Here is a 15,783-nt window from a genome sequence, read left to right as displayed (position 1 = left end):
GAGCTTTTTCCCAATTCAGGGCAGAGCGATATACTACAAAGCTGGCAACGCATGTAGGTGCACTTCACAATTGTTCAACTACCCAGTAGTTTAAACAGCCAAATGCTGCAATGCTTCCATATGCGCCTTCAAGGGTTCTTTAGAATGCCAACTATCCAATTTCAAAAGGCAAGACCAACCATACATTGACTATTTTTAAGCAATATTTTCAGAGATTTTTAAAGTCATTAATGCTCACAGACCAGAGCTCCAATATTAATAGCAAAACCTAAAGAAAGGATAATATATACCTAAATCAATCTACCTAAAGTAAATCGGATGAACCCAACACGTAAAACACTTTAATCATTCAGGACACAGAGATATCCTCCTACGCCTTTTCGTGGAGAAGGGCAAACATTGCATAGACCACCTTATGCACAGACAGTTGCTCAAAAGATTTTAGTACTGCTGCAAATGTCCTTTCCAGAGAACTCTCACCCCTCAACATAGGCCCAAAGTATGAGGTGGGCAGATGTATATGCTGGGATACCATGTGGGCATAAATACCAGTTCTAATCAGTACACAGGCACGAAATCCAGCTGTTGATGAGTATATGTCTGTTGAATGAGGAATAACATGAACTTCCAAAAATATCAGGTACAATTCCACATGCAGTGTCCCATTCTGGGGGAAAAGCTGCTTCCATTTAACACCAGCTCTGAGCATGTGGTAAATGAATGTGGGGGAGGATGAAGTGGGAGGTTTATCAAGGCGGGCAGGACGAAACTGTGATGTGGCATGGGGAGAATTCTGTGCTCCTTCTAAGCCATCAGACGTAGTCTGGTAAGGACTGTGGCCTGGCTGCACTTTCAGGCTGAGCCACATTTGATTTTACCAGCTGGTAAAACTGGGTCCAGTGTTCCTGCACCAGAGAAATCTGAGTGCTTCAACACCAGGCAAGTTATAATTGGGCAGAGCAGAATCACACCTCTGAGTACCGCTCAAACAAACTTCTAATCAGGCCAATAGCATTCACTGAATCTTTTAAAGGAAAATGTCGATCAGTTCCCGTTATGCTGGGTCTGAAGGTGGTAAATCAACAAACACCATATCCAAGGAACTCAAGTAATGCTTTCACCGGCAATAGTGAGGTGTTAGGTCATTACTCACAAGGAGCCTAGGCATGGCTGTCCTCTTCACATAACAATGTTAGACAAATCAGGAAGTTATTTGTGTAGATAGCTACAAAGAAAGAGATAAGCAGTTAGTGTCGTAGAAGGGTGTCAGTACGAGGCAGCCCCTGTTCCATATGTGTTGGAGTGCCACACTTTTCAGAAAGAGGGCATGTATGCTAAGGGAGTGACACAGTGGTGGAATGGTGACAGACCGTGTACAACTTTTTCGGCAGATGTTGGTTTCCCACAGGATCTCTCTTTATTATCAATCAAAACAAAGGGGAAAATCAAGAAGGTAATTTGGTCAATAAAAGAGGCAATCCTAAAGGCATTGGTCAATCATATTTATGCAGGGCCAAACTTGGAACCCAAAGCTGGGGGAGGGTGGAAGCAGACTCTTTACCTTTGAATTTCCCAGCCGTCAGACTGGATCCGGGAGATTTTTCTTTGAGCAATACCCTTGCACACCAGTAGGTGGCACTGGTAGGTCTGTGTGACTTTGTCTGTACCATCTCTGCTGTTGTGACATCTGCGCCACCTATATAGACACCACCTTAGCGCACTGACTTCAGGTACTTTTCACACCCGAAGAGTGGAGCCATTTAGCGTACTTACGGTGGTGTGCTTTTTAACAACTAGGGCCCTGAAAGGAAACAGCCCTGAGCCTAAGAGCCTGTCCACAGTGCGGGAAGGATGGATGTATCCGTAAAGAATCTGCAATTAGATTTTGTCTCCACCAGATAAGGCATTACCAAAGGTAAGTACCTTGTTCGTCTTGCAGAGACATAAAGCCACAGATTACTTACCTTTGAATAAATACTCTAGCAATACCATACCCGGAGAAGGAAATGCGGGCAAGTTTAGACTAGGAAGTCCTGTGGGACAGAGTGGCCAAAAGTGCCGTCCCTATGGACTAGACTGTCCAGGCAGTAGTGCTTGGTAAATGTGCACAGAGATGCCCAAATTGCTGCCTGAAAATTGCCTAGGACTGGGACTCTCCCCATTGCAATGTTGTGGTAGGAGCCTTTGCTCTGGTAGAATGACCCATTAAGCTTTATGGAGCAGATTTTGATGCAAAGGAGATTATCCTTTGTTGCACCGCACGACCCTTCTTGGCTCCCACGTCCCACATGAAGAGTTGGCCTTCCACCCGGAACTCTTTTGTGCGGTCAAGGTAGAAAGACAACGATCTTTTCCGGTGCAGACGGTGGGGTCGCTCCTCTTCTCTGGAGGGATGCGGAGGAGTGTAGAAACTGGGCAGGGAGAAACATTGCCTGACGTTGAATGGTTTCACAACTTTCGGGAAGAAAGAGGCCCTAGTGCAAAGCATCAACTTATCAGGGAAGATGATCAGGTAAGGAGGTATGGATGACAAAGCCTGTAATTCAATTACCCTCCTGGCAGATGTGATTGCCACCAAAAAGGCTGTTTTGATGGTAAGGAGCGAAAGAGGACAATTGTGCAAAGGTTCCAAAGGAGCACAACTGAGGAAGGTAAAAACCGAATTAATGTCCTACTGGAGCACGATAATAGGGGCAGGAGGGAACATATGTACAATCTCCTTAAGAAATCTATTTACAATTGGGGATTTAAATAAAGAGGGTTGGTCTGGAAGCCTCTTTTAGAGTGCCCAGAGCAGATCCCTGCTGGGCAAGGGTCAAAATAAAAAGTAAGACTCGAGAAAGAGAAGCAGAATAATTATCAATAGATCTTTTGTGCCACCAGTGGGTGTACACAGTTTTGTTAGAGGGACGCCTGGCTGCCAAAATAACATTACAGACTTCGAGAGGAAGGTCGAATGCTATCAACTGCCATCACTCAATCTCCTTGCAAGAAGGAGTAGTTTACAGGTTCAGGTGGAGGACCTTCCCTTGCTGCTGCGTAAAGAAGATCCTCCCAAAATGGGCAGCCTGATCGATGCACAATTGGAGAAGCTCGAGACACCAGACTCTCTGTGCCCAGTCCAAAGCCACAAGAATGACTTGAACCCCATCGCTCCTCATCTTCTTGAGCACTGTGGAAAGCAGTTGCATGGACAGAAACTCGTATATGAGGCCTGAGCTCTACTCGAGAGGAAAAGCATCTCCGAGCGAGAGCTGTCTTGGAAACTCGAACAAGCAAAACTGCTGATATTACGCAATTCTTTGCACTGAACAGATATAACCAAGGCTCTCCCTTACTCTGTAGTGTAGTTCCTATATCCCTAATAGGCTCTGTGCATTGGAATAACATGCACTATAGATTTGACATAGGACTGAGGTCAGTATGTCTCTATCGAGTATATTAAACTTAATTGTGTGTGTGCCAGTTAACTCAGAGGTCACTAGAAACTTTCTCGAATAAACAAGAAGGGATTAGTCTCTGACAACCGCATAAACATGACAACTTTGTTTCCCCTAGAATCGAAACAATATCTTCAGAGTCGTGGAAACAATAGATGACTATTTTACTTAATCAATCAGGATTGCTTCGTTTCTACAGAGTTGCATAGAAATAGAGAGACAAACATTTCAATAAAAGGGGTTTAATGAACAGTCTTATTTCTCATGCAAGAGATATGAACTGCTACAATCGTTTAGACAGAATGCAAAGTATAATGCGTAAAGCGAAAACAGTAATATAAAATAATACTGTAATAGCATTGCCTATTTCTGTGACATATATAAAAATACATACATTAATAACACAGGCTAAAATTCTCAACTGGTGCTTCTAAAATACGCCTACCCCAGTGTACCTAACCTAGGTCTAGAACGAGGGAAGAAGTAAGTGCTGTTTCAGCTATAGTTTAGTTTTGCCAAGAATTGCCAAAGGTTTCTCTAGGTTCTAATCAGCTCCATACCTTAGAATGAGAGAGGTTGGTATCTCTTTCCCGTGGACTCGATTTCCCAACACCCCGCAAAGGGAGTCAGAAACACTGGAGCTGGATTCTCAGCAGGAGGATGACAGCGTCTAGTCAGTGTGTCAGCTGGAGAGCTGGCCTCCTTCGGGACTTGCTGTGGCAAGCTGCGTCGTGCAAGTAGGTAGTCTAACTGCACCAAACCACACTGTGCTTTGCCATAGCAAGTAAAGGTATATTTATACCTTGAAGGTGCTTAGGAATGCCGGTATTGACGTAAAAGTTGGGCATATGAACGTCATGAATAAACCTCTAAGGAATAGATGTTCATGCATAATAAATGAGTTCTTGGAGAAATCAATATCCAAGTAAGGGAAAGTCTCTAACAGCTTAAGAGTCTGGTTTTTCAAGAACCCGTTGTGACGTAGATGAACGGATGGAAGTAGCCATGCCTGTATTTGGGTAGCATGGGCTATGACTAAATAAGGACTGGATATCTATTCCTATACAAGGGCAATATGAAATGCACCTATATATAGGCATTAATCGGGAAATGCATACAGAATCTAAATCAATATACAACAACTCCTGAAAGAGACCTTGCGCCACACGAGAACCGCTGCACATCGATGGGTGAGTTCTTCCGTCCTAGCGTTCAGGGAACCCGCCAGGTGTTGAACCACCAGGGATATGCATTGCTGTTCCAGCTATGTCCAAAAACGCAGGGCCTCCAGACAAAGGATCCACAACTTTGCAGTACCACAAGGCGGTGGTGTTGTCTGTGAACATTTGAACAAAATTTCCTTTGATTGAAGGAAGAAAGGCTTTCAATGCCAAGCAAATCAGTTGGAGCTCCAGCAAGTTGATGTGGAGTCTGGATTATGCCGTAGACCAGAGTCCTCTGATCTCCACCTCTCCCAAGTGGCCGCCTAATCCCAGGAGTGACTCATCTGTCACTGCTGTATGTTCTGGTTGGGGAAGGGAGAGGGGTCTGTCTCAGACCCAATCGCAGTCCGTTAGCCACCACTGCATGTCCTGTGCAGTTCTCTCTGAGATCTGGACCATGTCGGAGAGATTCCCCTGATGCTTCGCTCACTGGAACTTCAGGTCCCACTGCAGAGCAGGCATATGCCATCTGACATTTGTCACTAGCAGGTTGCAGGAGGCCATGAGGTACAGCAGCCTCAGACTCATTCTAACCGAAATTCAATATAGAGGCTGAAACATTATTATCATCGCTGGAATGTCGTGGACTTCTCATTCAAGAGGATAACCCCGAAACTGCACGGTGACCAGAACAGCTACAATTATAGGGGGCGTCTGAGAGAGTAAGGTGTTACTTTGGCACTTTGACAGCAAACCCCAGCGAATGCAGGCGGTAATCCATAGTCTAAATGTGGGAGACGACAGACTGGGGCGAGCCTGCCTTAAACAGACAGTCGTTGAGATAAGGGAAGACTGGCACCCCTGATCTGCGTAGATGGGCTGCGACCACTGCCATCACCTTGGTGAACACCCGAGGGGTGCTGGTAAGGCCAAAGGGGAGCACACTGGTCTACTGTAAACCGCAAATAGCACCGATGGGAAGGCAGGGTGGGAATGTGAAAATAGGTGTCCTGCAAGTCCAACGCTACCATCCAGTAGCCTGGGTCCAGGGCAGACAAGACCTGAGACGATGGACCTTGCCCTTTTTCTGGACCAGAAAGTTGCAGGAATAACAACCACAGCCTACTTCTGGCACTGGAACCCGGTCTATGGCTCTCTTGACCAAGAGAGTCATGACTTCCTCCTGAAGCAAAGTCAGAGGATCCTCCGTCAGCCGGTTGTAAGTTGGAAGCATGGAGCGAGGGATAGTCTTGAAGGGGAGGGAGTAGCCCCTTCAGACTATCTGAAGAGCACACCTGTCTGACGTGCTGTTTTGCCAGTGGTGGAGATGATAGCAGATCCTGCCAACAACTGGCCACCCATGGTCTCAAAGGGCCGGACTAGGAGGGATTGGAGGCTGCAGGGGTGAGGGGTGGACTGACCAGACCTCTGGCCGCCTTGCCCACGCGGTCAGATGAGCCACCCCCACAGCCGTGCAGAGGTTGCTAAACTTTCCGGTATTGTGGCTGAGGTATGGTTGGACCGGCTGAAAGCCCCTTCAGTAGCCACAAAAGGGGCAAAAAGCAGACGGGGGACGAGTGGCCACTGAGAGGGCCGCACACTTGGCCGTAGCCCGTGAGTCCTTAAATCGCTCCAGGGCAATTTCTGCTTTCTCTCCAAAGAGACCAAGGCCATCAAAGGGCATGTACATGAGGGAAACTTGGACATCACTAGAAAAGCCAGAAGTTCTCAGCCAGGCGTGGCATCGAACAGCCACCATCTATGACAGCACTCTACCCAGCGAATCGGTCGTGTCAAGCCTACAACGAATGGTGAAATTTGCCGCATCTCTCTCATCTACAGATTGGGAGAGGATGGCCCGGGCCTCCTCCAATACCTGTGGCAGTACTTGCGCAACCATTCCCCACAGGAAGTGGGAGTAGCAGCCCAATAGGCATGCAGTGTTTACCAACTGTAATGCAAGATTGGCGAAAGAAGGATAAGGAATATGCTACTTACCAGTATGCATCTGTTCTTGGCATAGAGGGCTGCAGAGTGGTACATTATGAATAGATCGCCATCTGGTGTTGGGCTCGGATGATTGCACTTTGTTTTTCTCTTGGAGAGTCTTTTGTATCTTGGTGACTCCTCCCTTGGTTGGTAGTGCGCATGGGCATCGGCTCCATCCTTAGATTGTTTTGCCATAGTAGGGTTAGATGGAGTAGTATAGTAGAATACAGATAAGAGTGCCCATGTAAGTGTATCTAAATAAGATAATGTTGGAACAGACACAGGTTTCCGGGGAGGCTGGGAGGGCATGTACCACTCTGCAGCCCTCTATGCCAAGAACAGATGCATACTGGTAAGTAGCATATTCCGTTCGAGGCATATGGGCTGCAGATGGTACATTATGAATAGACTATACAGCAGTTCTCTCCCTAGCGGTGGTCGCCCGTGTCTGTTGCAACTGTCTGAAACAATGTTTTTAATACTGCTTGTCCCACTCTAGCTTGTTGTGTTGTGTGCACATCTACACAATAGTGTTTTGTGAAGGTGTGCGGTGTAACCCAGGTAGCCGCTTTGCATATGTCATCTAGTGGAATGTTTCCCAGAAATGCCATAGATGCTCCTAGTTTACGTGTAGAGTGAGCTCTAGGAGGAACAGTTAATGTTCTCTTTGAATTTAAGTAGCATATTTGAAAGCATTTTACAATCCATCTGGCAATGCCCGCTTTGGAGATGGGATTGCCTTTATGTGTGGGAGAAAACGCAACAAATAGCTGTTTTGTCTTTCTGAAAGTTTGTGTTCTTTCTATATAGTACAATATGGCCCTTCTAACATCCAGTGTATGTAGGGCTCTTTCAGCTACTGTTTGTGGTTTTGGAAAGAAAACCGGTAATTCCACTGACTGATTGATGTGGAATGCTGAAATAACCTTCGGTAAGAATTTTGGGTTTGTTCTAAGAACCACTTTATTTTGGTGTAGCTGCATAAATGGTTCTTGAATCGTAAAAGCCTGCAGTTCACTTACTCTTCTAAGTGACGTGATAGCTATGAGGAAGGCTACCTTCCATGTGAGGAATTGTATTTCACACCTATGCATAGGTTCAAAGGGTGGCCCCATTAGTCTGGTAAGCACTATGTTGAGATTCCAGACTGGGGAAGGTGGTCTTCTTGGTGGAATGACTCTTTTGAGTCCTTCCATGAAAGCTTTAATTGCTGGTACTTTAAACAGTGACAGATGTTGCCTGTTTTGTAGGTACGCCGCTATGGCTGCGAGATGAACTCTGATAGAGGTATATGCTAGGTTACATTGCTGTAAGTGTAATAAATAGCAAATGATTTGTTTAGTGGATGCGTCCAGAGGGTTGATGTGCTTACTGTTACAGTGTATAGCAAACCTCTTCCATTTTGCTGCATAGCATGCTCTGGTGGTAGGACGTCTTGCTTGTTTAATGATTTCCATGCATTCTGGTGGTAAATCTAAATACCCAAACTCTATGACCTCAGGAGCCAGATCGCTAGGTTCAGTTGTTTGGGATCTGGGTGCATTATTTCTCCATGGTTCTGTGTAAGATGCATGGGTAATAACCTTAGCTTTTGATGTGGTACTTGTGAGAGTTGTAGCAGCGTGGTGAACCACGGCTGTCTTGCCCACGTGGGTGCCACTAGTATCATTGTCATTGAGTGTTGCTGCAGTTTCCGAACCAGTAATGGAATTAGTGGTAGAGGAGGGAACGCGTAAGCAAATTTGTTGGACCAATTTATCCACAGTGCATTGCCCTGGGACCGTTGGTGTGGGTACCTGGATGCGAATTCTTTGCATTTTGCGTTCTGATGATTGGCAAACAGATCTATCTCTGGTTGCCCCCATTTTTGGAAGAATGGCTGTAGTATTTGGTCGTGCAGCTCCCATTCGTGTACTTGTTCTGACTGTCTGCTTAGGATGTCTGCTATTTGATTTTGAACTCCTGGTAGGTGTTCCGCTAACAGGTAGATCTTTTGAGGAATGGCCCATCTCCATATGTCCTGTGCTAGTCTGGACAGTTGGAGAGAGTGTGTCCCCCCCTGTTTTTGAATATAATACATTGCAGTCATGTTGTCTGTTCTGATCAGGACTGCTTTGCCTGTTATTTGCATTTGGAAAGCTTTTAGTGCTAGAAATATTGCTAATAGTTCTAGGTAGTTGATGTGCAGTTTCTTTTGCTGCACACTCCACTTCCCCTGTACTGTGTATCTGTCCATATGCGCTCCCCATCCGGAGAGCGATGCGTCCGCTGTTATTATCACTTGTGGAATTGGCTCTAGGAACGACCGTCCCTTGGAAATGTTTTCTGTGTTCCACCACTTCAGAGAGCAATACGTCCGGTCGTTTACCAACACCAGATCTGTAATCTGACCTTGAGCCTGATTCCACTGTGTCGCTAGACACTCTTGTAGTGGGCGCATTTGTAGTCTGGCATGTGGTATTAGCATTATGAAGGAGGACATCATGCCTAATAGTTGCATAAACACTCGTGCTGGTAGTGAGTGTTGTGGTTGAAATCTTTGTATTAACCCGACCATTGTCTGTACTCTGATTGGGTTGGGGTATGCTATTGCCTTTTCTGTGTCTACTGTAGCCCCCAGGTATTGCTGAATCTGGTTTGGTTGCAGGTGTGATTTTTTGTAGTTCACCGTGAACCCTAGGTGGTGCAGCAATTGAATTGTCTTCTGTGTGTTGTGAAGACATTCTTCCTTTGACTTGGCCTTTATTAGCCAATCGTCCAAGTATGGGAAGACATGTATTTGTTGTCTTCTTAGGTATGCTGCCACCACAGCTAGGCATTTTGTGAAAACTCTTGGTGCTGTTGTGACACCGAACGGAAGGACTTTGAACTGATAGTGTTGTCCTTCTAACACAAACCTTAGGTATTTTCTGTGGGCTTTGTGAATTGGGATATGAAAGTAAGCGTCTTTTAGATCCAGTGTAGAAAGAAAGTCCCCTTTCTTCAGTAAAGGGAGTACTTGTTGGAGCGTGACCATGTGGAAGTGCTCCGAATTTATGTAAGCATTGAGAGGTCTGAGGTCTAATATTGGTCTTAGGGACCCGTCCTTTTTGGGGATCAGGAAGTATAGAGAGTATACTCCTGTTCCTTGTTGATCTTTTGGGACCTTCTCTATTGCATGCTTTTGTAGAAGTGCTAGCACTTCTTCTCTTAACAATGTCAGATGATCTTGACTCATTGGACGCTGTTTGGGGGGGATGTTTGGTGGGGTAGCTGTGAGTTCTAGGCAATAACCATGTTGGATAATTTGTCTCACCCACTTGTCTGACGTGATGTTTTCCCAGACAGGTAGGAACTGTGATAGACGTCCCCCGACCGGTGTTATGTGGTCTGGGGGGAGTTCTATGAAGTCACTGTTTTGGTGTTGAGGCGTTGCGGTTGTTATTATTTCCGCGGCCTCTACCCTTATTGTTGTTACCTCTGTAACTGCCTCTTGAATTACCTCTGGGTGATGTTGGTGTGAAAGATGTGGATTGCTGATTCGTTCCTGTGTTCTTTGAGCCCCCTCTATAGGTGGATCTACGAAAGGAACCTCTGTGTGTTGGCTGTTGCAATGCTCCCATTGACTTAGCCGTTTCCGTATCTTTCTTCATTTTTTCTAATGTCTCGTCTGTGCTTGAACCAAACAATGTCTTCTGATCAAATGGTTTGTTCAGTAGGGCTGTTTGTACTTCTTGTTTGAATCCTGAGATTCTAAGCCATGCGTGCCTTCTTAGCATGACACTAGTGTTAATCGACCTTGCTGCAGTGTCTGCTGCGTCTAATGCACACTTAATGGAGGTATTGGTTATTATTTTACCTTCCTGTATTAATTGGTCTGCCTTCTTCTGATGTACTTTTGGGAGATGTGTGAGAAGTTTTTCTAACTCATCGTAATGTGCCCTGTCCTAACGTGCGAGTAGTGCTTGTGTATTGGCTATACGCCAGCTATTCGCTGCCTGTGATGCTACTCTTTTGCCTGATGCATCTATTAACTTCGACTCTTTATCTGGTGGAGGAGCCTCTCCTGTAGATAATGAGTTTGCTCTTTTACGAGCGTTTGAGACCACCAGCGAGTCTAGAGGTACATGCCCTCTAATAAATATTGGGTCCTTTGGAGCCGCTTTGTATTTTTTATCGATTCTTGGGTTTAACACCCTGGCTCTCACTGGGTTTTCGAATATTTCCTCTGTGTGAGTAAGAAGACCCTTCAACATAGGAAGAGTACCTGATGTTCTCTGTGCATTAGGTAGAGTCTCTAACAAGAAATCCTCTATTTGAGGTTCTGTATGCATATCTAGTTTGTGATATTTTGCTGCCCTATTAATGAGCTGCACAAAACCTGTGTTATCATCAGGTGGTGAAGGCTTTGAGGGATATAGCTCTGGGTCGTTGTCCTCATCTGACCCTACATCATAATTTTCCCATGGATCCTCCTCATCTGGGATAGTTTCGTCATCCCCTTGAGGTTCTCCCTCCCCTAGATCACTGTCTACATCTGACTGAGGTGTAGCTGGTCTTGGTGTGGAAGGTGTAGGAATATTTGGCCTATTGTGAGGAATAGGAGAAGAGGGTGTGACTCTAGGACGAGGAGAAGCAGGAGGAGTTATATTCGTCCCCATTGTTCTCTTTTTTGAAGGAAGAGGTTTATCTTCTGACTGTTCACTCTTTCTCTTCTTCGTGACCACTTTCCCAGTTTGTGGATCAATAAACAAGATCTTTTGTTTGGGATCTGTCTGTTGCTCCTGAATCGGTACCGAGGGTCCTGGTTCCGAGAGGTGCTTTTGTTTTCGATCGTCAGATCTTGTTGTTTTCGACATCGAATGTCTGCTCGATTCCGACTTTCTTGGTATCGAGTGTATCTTGGGCGATAAGTCATATTTATGTTTCGACATGGAATGTTTCGATACCGAGCTCTCCTTTGTATGTAGCCTCGGTGCCGAAGTCGATGTCGCCCTTTTCTCGGATCCGACATGGTGGGAGTCCGAGTGTTTCGGTTTCAGTTTCGGTTTTGTTGCCGGGCCCGAGGGCGGGGCGTCTGTAACTTTTTTCACCGGTTTGACCGGGCCCGAGGGCGGGGTCGTTACCGCACGGGGTCGGTTTTTCGGTAAGGGGACGTCGTCACTCACGGTTTGTTGCTCGATGAGTTCTTCAACCTCCGACTGGTCCCCTTCCGACCCCGACTGGTACTCTTCTTCCTCGATTTGTTCGTCTCCGAACAGCTCCGGGATCGCTTCCGCCTGCATTCTGGAAACCTCGTGTCTTCGAGCTCGACGATTTCTAATCGTTAGCTTGGAGGAGAATGCTGCGCAGGCTTCGCAGTCCCTGGATTCGTGTTCAGGCGATAGACAGAGGTTGCACACCTCGTGTAGGTCCTTGTGTGGGAACTTAGCACCACACGTTGGACATTTTTTGAATGGAGTCCTTTCCATGGACTCCGGGCTTGACTGCGTCGAGAAAGGCCTCCTGTTCTTCGACGTAGATCCAAGTTTTTCTCTTCTATTTTGAATTTGTAACGCGTCGGAATGGAAATGAACGCGTTCGATAACAATACCGTCGAATTGGAAAGGGAATACGCGCCGAAAATCACTTTCTTCTGAAGTTGATCTGGAGCGTCTCGATCTTCATCCGAACCCGATGGCGGAAAAAAACAATCTAAGGATGGAGCCGATGCCCATGCGCACTACCAACCAAGGGAGGAGTCACCAAGATACAAAAGACTCTCCAAGAGAAAAACAAAGTGCAATCATCCGAGCCCAACACCAGATGGCGATCTATTCATAATGTACCATCTGCAGCCCATATGCCTCGAACTGTTACTTACCCGTTACGTAAGCAGCTGTTCTTGGCATGTAGAGCTGTAGATTCACATGCTTTGCATACTCCTGTTATCTAGTCTTGGGTCCAGATGTTTGCAAGTTGTTTTTCTTCGAAGAAGTCTGTCCAGTCACAAAGTAAGGTGACTCTTCCTTTCGGTGATTGTGCTCATGGGCATCGACTCCATTGTTAGATTGTTTTCTCTCAGATGGTGAGAATGGAGTTAGTAAGTGTAGAATAGAGATAGAGATATCCATGCGTATGTATGTAAACTAAGAAAACTAAGAAAGGCAACAACTACAGGAGACCGGGGAGGATGGTGGTTATATGTGAATCTACAGCTCTACATGCCAAGAACAGATGCTTATTGGGTAAGTAAGATTATCCGTTCATGGCATGTGAGGTGTAGATCACATGCTTTGCATAGACCAGTGGTTCCCAAGCTTTTGACTCCCGAGGACCCACTGAATCACTACTGGAAGCCGGGGACCCACAAGCAAGCAATTTGTACAATTTAAATTTCTTTTTAAAACCGCCTTTTGAAGCAGAGGCAATTTCAAGAGGGAGATAGCCTGCATTGGGTCTATTGGCATGAACATGTATGCATACAGCAGTGTATTATTTAGTGGTACAAGTCTCCTGCTCTCAGCCATAGCAGCACCTCTACATTCTCATTCCAGAGCCTTGGAGTGGCGACCCTTACTTACAGCAACAGGTTGAATGATTGTGAATTATTTGCATTTTTACCTATTCACAGTTTAAGAAGGTCTAAAATAATATACAATTATGAAGCATTTTATAATAAAGACATGCCCCAAGGAGCAACGAATATTGTGAAATTCTAACAAGATAGTGCACAAGGCGATGAGTCCAGTGTACAGAGCAAATTGAAGGTCCATATTAGGAGTTCATCATGGAAGTGCAAGAGATGGCATGAAGGTATCTGCACAGGAGGCATATTGTTTCCGCGAGATCATGGAACAATGCTATGCCAATTACCGTAAACACCTGTTAGACATAATCTTTAGTCACAGACAGCAGAACAACATTTTACCACCAAGGGGTGAGCAGTGCAGTTAAGGCATATTTCAGAGAGGCCTTGCGTGGCACCTCACATGACCCTCTCCTGTTAGGATGCCCACTGCCTTGTCCCTTAGCAACAACAAACTGCAAAGGCTACACAGAATAAGAGCTTGATATGTCTGAATATGAATGCTTGACAGCACACATAATTCACCCAATGACTTGTGGAAAGTGAGCAATCAGACAGCAGCATGAAAATCCTACTGCTGATCCTGGCTGCATCTATTTTTAACTGCCTGCCAAGTAACGGTAACATATACATATGTGCCTTTCAACGCTTTATTGCTATAATTGTATTGCCTGTATTTATATTGTTGTGTCTGTGACTGCTGTTGTCTGTCCTCCCCCGCTGCCTGTACATGGTTCCTGCCCCTTTTTCTTACCTCTGTTCCCTTCGCTGTCCCCGTGCTCTTTGCCCGGTTTTTCCTTCTGTTCCCCTCGCTGCCCCAGTGCCTCTCTGCTAATTCTGCCTTCTGTTCTTAGCTGCCTCTATATTTCTGTATTCTGTATTTTGCCTCTGTGCCACTCGTTTTTTGGGCCCGTCTGCCCTCTGTGCCACTCGTTTTCCCCTCGTTTTTGTGCCCCTTTTGCCTTCTGTTCCACTCGTTTTTCCCTCGTTTTTTGTGCATTTCTGCCCTCTGTGCCACTCGTTTTTCCCTCGTTTTTGTGCCCTTCTGCCCTCTTTTCCACTCGTTTTTTGTGCATTTCTGACCTTTGTTCCACTCGTTTCTTCCCTCGTTTTTTGTGCCTTTCTGCCCTCTGTTCCACTCGTTTTTCCCTCGTTTTTTGTGCCCTTCTGCCTTCTGTGCCATTCGTTTTTTCCTTGTTTTTGTGCCCCTTTTGCCTTCTGTTCCACTCATTTCCCCAGCCGCTGTGCCCCCGCACCCCTGACTGCCCACTCACTGTCCCTGCCTCCCGATTGTATTGTTGTGGTCTTGCCGCACCTGCACCAACATTCACAGCCCTTGTGTGATGTGAGGACGCATGGGCGTTTCATTTTTCACTAGGACGACAGGCACTCTAGTCCTGCGGACCCCCTGGGAAGGTCTCTTGGACCCCTGGAGGTCCGCGGACCACAGTTTGGGAAACGCTGGCATAGACTATTCAGCAGTATACTTTCCAAGCAGTGGCTAACCTGTAGTTGTTTGAAACAGTGTTTTAAGGACTGCCTGGCCTACATTAGCTTGTTGCCTCGCTAAAACACATCTATACAATAGTGTTTGGCGAATGTGTGCGGTGTAGACCATATTGCTGCCTTATAGATGTCAGCTAATGGAATATTCCTTAAGTAGGCCATAGTAGCCCCTATTTTGCGAGTGGAATGCGCTCTAGGGGGTATTAGCAAAGTTGTTTTTGCTTTCACATAACAGGTCTGGATACATTTCACGATCCATCTTGCAATGCAAGATTTAGATATGGGATTCCCTTTGTGTGGTGGAAAAAAGTGACAAAGAGCTGCTTTGTTTTGCAAAAGACATGTGTTCTTTCCACGTAACATAGTAGAGCTCTTCTAACATCAAGAGTGTGTAGAGCACGCTCTGTTACAGAATCAGGTTGAGGAAAGAACACAGTTAACTCAACTGATTGATTGATATGCAAGGCAGAATCTACTTTAGGAAGCAATTTAGGATTGGTTCGAGGAAACAACTCTGTCTTTATGAAGCTGAAAAAAGGGCTTTTATACAGTTAATGCCTGGAGTTCGCCAACTCTCCTTAGTGAAGTTATTACTATGAGGAAAGCAACCTTCCATGAGAGCAATTGTAACTGTCTCTTGTGCATTGGTTCAAATGGTGGACCCATCAGCCTTGTAAGGACTATGTTTAAGTTCCACGCTGGTGCAGGTGGGACTCTTGGTGGTATCACTCTTTTGAATCCTTCCATAAAGGTGTTAATCACTGGTACTATGAATAGAGATAGGTTTTTTTGTAAGACTGCAGCTACTTCAGCTAGATGTAAGTGAACGGATGTATAGGCTAGTTCAGATTGCTGTCAATGTAACACATGAGAATCTGTACAGAAGCATTAAGAGGATTGTTATTGTTATAATAGATAACAAACCGCTTCCATTTTGCTGCATAACATGCCCTAGTAGTAGGCTTCCTAGCCTCTTTTAGGATATTCATACAGTCTAGTGGTAATTGTAAGTAACCAAACTCTATGACTTCAGGAGCCAGATCATCAGGTTGAGTTCCTTGGGATTTGGATGCCTGATTTCTCCATGGCTCTGAGTGAGGAGACTGGAGGGGAGATGCAGCTTTTGGTGTGGAACTAC

The 15,783-nt window shown here is 45.6% G+C and overlaps 1 protein-coding gene across 1 annotated transcript in view; it reads right to left on the bottom strand.

The window, feature by feature from the left end:
• Positions 1 to 15,783, bottom strand: part of LOC147712654 (suppressor of tumorigenicity 7 protein homolog) — a 1,198,755-nt gene that overhangs the window by 681,920 nt on the left and 501,052 nt on the right. The window lies entirely within an intron of this gene.

Source organism: Lissotriton vulgaris, chromosome 5, assembly GCF_964263255.1.
Source record: "Lissotriton vulgaris chromosome 5, aLisVul1.2, whole genome shotgun sequence".
Taxonomy (NCBI): Eukaryota; Metazoa; Chordata; class Amphibia; order Caudata; family Salamandridae; genus Lissotriton; species Lissotriton vulgaris.
The sequence above is the reverse complement of the archived record's forward strand: the minus strand, read 5'-3'. Positions and strand labels throughout refer to the sequence as shown.